Source organism: Eschrichtius robustus, chromosome 19 (genome assembly GCF_028021215.1).
Source record: "Eschrichtius robustus isolate mEscRob2 chromosome 19, mEscRob2.pri, whole genome shotgun sequence".
Classification (NCBI taxonomy): domain Eukaryota; kingdom Metazoa; phylum Chordata; class Mammalia; order Artiodactyla; family Eschrichtiidae; genus Eschrichtius; species Eschrichtius robustus.
In genome coordinates this window covers 55,840,848-55,846,572 of record NC_090842.1, presented here as the reverse complement: position 1 = coordinate 55,846,572, position 5,725 = coordinate 55,840,848, and positions in this window count along the sequence as shown.

Sequence of the window (5,725 nt, the reverse complement as noted above, 5' to 3'; positions counted from 1 at the left end):
CTTGCCCCACACTTCTTTCCTCTGCCCCTGCTCTGCCTCCCACCGCTGCTCTTCACTCGGTCTTGGTTTCTGTTTCTCGATTTAGCTGCTCCCCACCTATTTTCCCCAGTTCCTCTGGTCTCGCACCTGCACGTGGCTCCGCCCCCACTTCTTGCCCCGCCCCCACTTCTCTTCGCACCGCCCCATTCTCCGTGCTCGGGCCCTGCCCAGGTACCGGGTCCTGCCTCTAGACCCGCCCCTCTCCGGATCCTGATTCCGGACCTTCCCCACGCCCCGCCCCTTCCCCTGTCCCCGCTCCTGTTTCTCGCCTGGAGCTTGCTCCTCGCTGGGCTTCTGCTCCTCGTCCCACCCCTTATAGACCCACCCTTCCCCCTCATCCTGGGGGAACTGTTCTTCCCAAGCCAGCTCCTTGCCCCGCCCCCTCCTATGGCCCCGCCCCTTCTCTTTAGAGACGCTTTCTTTGCCTTGGGAACTCTCCTCGCCACTGGCCTTCCCCTCGCTCCGCACCCTCTCCTCGTCCTGCAACTTCTCGTTCCTTGTCGGCGCTACCTTGTCCGTCAGCACTTTCTTGATCCTCACCTTCCCCCTGAACCATTACACCTTTTCGCCCCCTTCCTTTTCACCACCCCTTTCCATTCCCTGGACAGCCTGGCTCTACGCTCCGCCTCTTCTAGCCCCGCCCCTATCCATCACCCCGCTTCTTCTCTTAGCCTCTCCCGGCTCCTCGCGCCTCCCTTTCTCCACCCTTTCTCCGCCCCTCCTGTGCCCAGTCCCTGGACTCTCCTCCTTTTCCCCAACCTTTCCCCTCCTCGCCTCCCCTCTCCCCTCTCCTCCCCTTCTTAACCCCGCCCCCGCCCCACCCTTCCCTGCCAGGGATGACCCCAGGCACCTCCCTCTTCTCCCAGACCCTTGGTACCAGTCTCTAAGTTAGACCGGTCAACCGTCCCTCTGCCGCTCCAGTCCCGCCCCTCTTGCCCGGTCTCAAAATGGCCGCCTACACTTCCACAACCGACTTCTGCCTTTCTCGAGGCACGCCTGCCTCGCCCGCCTGTCTCCATGGTAACGCTCACCCCAAGCAGCGCCTACGCCTTGGGGGGCGGAGGGAGGGCGGTGCTCAACACCCAGTAGCGCGGGGCCTGGCCGGCAGAGGGTGCTGGGGACGAAGTTTGCGATGGGAAGGCCTTCAAGGAGTTCCTATTGGTGGTTCTCGCCTACTTATCCTTCTACCCAATCAGACATTGATATCACAATTCTAGTGAAAAAAATTTGGTCTTCATGTGGGACTTAATCTTACTGCGGCTTAACACCCTTCTCTACAGAACAGGGACAAAGGCAGCCATCTCATAGAGCTGTTTTGGGAAGTCAATAAGATAGCACGTGAAGAATGCCTGGCACAAGCACATATTCAATAAGTTAACAGTTTTCATTGGTATTCTGATGCCTAACAGTTAAGGACTCAGACCATGACTTTTTTTTTTTTTTCGGGGACCCTAGTTCCCCGACCAGGGATTGAACCTGGGCCCTCTGCAATGAAAGTGTGGAGTCCTAACCACTGGACCGCCAGGGAATTCCCCAGACCATGATTTTTTGATGAACGGCAAAGCTGATTTTACTCTAAACCCCAGTGGTTTTCAAACTTTAGCGTGCATTAGGCTCACCAAAAGAGCTTGTTAAAACAGGTTGTTGGGCTCCTCCCCCAGGGGTTTTGATTCAGTAAGTTTTGAGATGGGGCTGGAGAATTTGCATTTCCAGCAAGATTCCAGGTGATGCTGATACTAATGGTCTGGGGACAACACCCTGGGAACCTTCCATGACTCCCCAGGACCCCAGGGAAACACCCAGACTCAGTTGTTTTCCAGAGCCCTGCATAATCTCGTCCCTTTTGTCCTTCCTATCCCAGGCATCTCTTCTCTCCCTCTGTAGTCCAAAGCCTAGTCACACGGAGCGACTTGAATATCCTTCATCAGGCATGCTCGCTCTCCTCCAGACTGTGCACATGCTGTAACACCCTCTGGAATGCTATTCCCTACTTTGTCACCGGCTGACCACTTTCCTCCTTTCAGGTCTTGTCTATGATATGTGAGCAGCCCCCATCCTTCCCCTGACCATGCTAGGCAATGTCTGTCTGGGAATGGGTCTTTGTTTCCCACTGCATCACAGGCTCCGTGAGGGTAGGGCCTAGGGCTTTCTCTGTCACTTGTTCCCAACTCTGTGCAACACAGCACATTATAGGTGTTCTACGTAAATGAAGAGCTGACAGGGGTCTGTGCTCCCCACCCCCCAGCCCATCCCCACAGACCAGGGACGGTGACTTCATCTGAGGGAAGAAATCCAGCAGCTGTGTACCTGAGCCCTTCTAGACTCACAGAGGCAGAGAGACTGGGGTGTCCTCATGGCACCCCCCCCCCCACTCAGGAATATAGCCCCACCAAGGGGAGGGCCTCTGTTACCTTGATGCACAAGGTACACCCTACAGCATCACTTATGCCAGCAAAAGACTGGCAGCCACCCACATGTCCGTTAATGAAACGTGGAAATAATTTATGGGATGTGGGTCCTAGAGGAGGCACCACAGACATAAAAAAGGAGACCTACTTGTGTGCCTCTGGAATGATCTCCGAATGACACTGGGTTGGTGAAAAAAGCAAGGTGCAGAAAAGAGAATATTAGAAAAGCATATAAAATCATACATGTATATATGAAACATATAATATGAAAAAGGTGCAGAAATGAGAATAACCATTAGCTGACATTTTATTGAGCACCAGACACTGTTCTAAGAGCTTGACAGTATTAAATTGCTTAATTCTCCAACAACTCCATGAGGTAGGTGCTGTTATACCATTTCACAGATTGGCAAACTCAGGCACAGGAAGGTGAAATCACTTGCCCAAAACCACAGAGCCTAGAAGTGACAGAGTTCAGATTTATACCCAGGGACTTTGCCTCCAGAGTCTGTGATTGTAACCACCTCACTGTACTAGGTACCACTTATGTAGAGTGAAAGAAAAAAATTAAAACACACATAATACACACACATGTATATTGCTGGTACATGCCTAGAAGGAGACCTGAGAAATCTGTCAACACAGCCCAAGTCCAGGAGAAAGACTTATTTTTCACTGTACAGTCTTTTCTACTTTTTCCATTTTTAAGCATGTGCTTTTTTTTTTTTTTTTTTTTTTTTTTTTTTTATATCTTAAACTGAGCAGGGCCTGATTTCTTTTTCTGGGGGAATTTGGAAGGAGAAGTGGTGAGGAGCAGAAACCAGATCACACAGGCACCTCCCCCAAGCAACTGCCTTCCACCCAGTGACTTCAGCAGCAGGGTCAACGACCATGCTGAGGAGCCAGGAAGGCTGGGAGGCTGAGAAACAGCTAGACAGTGAGTGTTTCTGAGCCTCCAGGGAAAAGGTGACCAACCAAAACCTTGTCCAAATCCCAGTTTTGCATTTCCTGTGTGACCTTGGGTAAGTTATTTAACCTCTCTGGGCCTCCTTTCCTCATCTGCAATATGGAGAATGTACCTGACTCGCAGAGTTGTTGAGAGGGTTAAATAAATTCTTGTGTATCAAGGGCTTGGAACAATGCCTGGCACATAGTAAATCCTATGTAAGTGTTTTCTATCACTGTTATTAAAACAATTTTGTGTGACTTCTTAGTATCATTTGACAATGTTGCCTTCTCCCTCCTTAAAATTCTCTCATCTCTTACCAATACTCCCCACCCTCCTGGTTTTCCTACTCCTCTCTAGAACTCCTTTTCTGTCTCCTTTGTAAGCTCTTCTCTCTGGTAGGAGGGCATTGCTTGAAGGGTCACTGCTCACCATATGGGGCTGTTATGTTAATTAGAAAAAGAAGTCCCCTTTGGGCATATTCAGCCATGAACTTCAGCCGCTATTTGTTTCCACCCTAACAGCCAGGCATCCCTTATGTAGGTCCCAACCTGCATAATTGCACGTCACTGCCTTGGCTGATTAGTTTATTGATGTCTGCCCATTCTCCCAACTTTCTGCCTTTCTAATAGAACCCCAATTTTGTTAAAGTATTCACCAGCCTGCAAACTAAAACCTCAGCCCCAGCCTCAGACCTGGGTGGCAGGGGGAATCCTGAGGAATCCAAGCTAATCATGGTGATGCCATCACTCTGGCCAATGATTGGTTCAGGATGTGCATGTGAGCCAATTTTGGCCAATGAGATGGAAGAGGAAGGCTGCTGGGAGACACTGGGAAAAGGTTTCCATGTTTCCAAAAAGGCACCATGGGAAGAGATGCCCCCCCCACCGCCCCCCCCCAACTTCCTGTACTAAAAATTAACATGTCTGATTGTGATGCCTGGACCTGTGGCAGCCACTCTGGGGCCATGAGGAGAGCCCATGTGGGAGCCAAGCCTTCAGCTGAGGGTAAAAGAGCAGAGAGAGAGGGAACCTGGGGCCACAAGACCCTCTTGGAGCTGTGGATTGTATCATGCCTGGAGCTGTCCCCAACTCTGGTGATGTACAATATACAACCATCTCATCGTTTCAGCCAGTGCCAGTCAGGATTTGGTTACTTGCAACCCAAATCTTTCCCTACTGATATAAATATATAAATACCCTAAGGCTGATTTCTCAAGGCTGGTCTTCTCTCTTCATTCCCACCCAGGGCTGTCATACCCACCTTCATGGCCTTGGTTTCCTCATCTGTCTCCAGCCTCAACCACCCACTGAGCCCTTGCCCTGAGGGTCCTGTAACCTCCTGATGCCTCCTCCTGTGTGTCCCGTTAGCCCTTCCCAGCCACCATGTTCCAAACAAGCCTCAGCATCTCCCTTCAAATCTGTTCTTTCTCCCAGGCTCCCACCTCAGGGGCAGCTGAGCAACCTTGGACCTTTGTCTGGCCTTATCCCTCGCAAGTCTGTAAGGCTTATGGCCTGTCCACTTGACCTTCTGAGCATCCCTCGACTCGCCCCCTCCTCCCCTTCCCTTGGCCCTACCCAGTCCCATTGTCTCCTGCTTTGTTCCTGCCCCAGCCTCCCCTGGGCACCCAGCGTCAGTGTCCCCCTGCACACAGCAGCTAAAACCCAGACCTAACCATGGCCCTCTCCTGCTCAAAACCCTTCCATGGCTCTCTAGTGCCCTCAAGAAAGAAGCCAAGTTCCCAAGATGGTCCTTTAAGGATGCTTACGATATGCCCATGTCCACTGATAATATTATCATTATCTACCTCATATGTAAAGTACCCAGAACAGGGCCTGGCCAAAGAAAGCATCACAGAATAACATGGCAGGCTCGTGAATTCATCTTTTGAAGTAACTGTTGTTATTGCCATTTTACTGATGAGGAAACCAAGAATCACAGAGGCAAAGTGACCACCCAAGGACACTGGCAGGACACAGCTGAGTTGGGATTTGAGCCCAAGCAGGCTGGCTTCAGAGCCCAGTGCACCTAATGTAATTAGTCCTTGGTAAACGGGAACAGCTGTTACAATGGTGTCTCACGAAGAGCAGTGCCTTAGCTTCCTGCCTGCCAGGCTGCTGAAGAAGATTCTATCACACAAGCCTACCCCAGAAGTCTCCGAATGTGTCTTGCTCCCTGGATACACTTGAGGAAAATGAGTCAGGTACAGCTTCTTCCCCGGACTACTCCTCAGATTTCAGGTCTGAGTTCAGTTGCCCCTTCCTCCAGGAAGCCCTCCCTGACCTTCCAGGCTGGACTGGGTACATTCCCTGTGCTCCCTCCACCCCAGCCC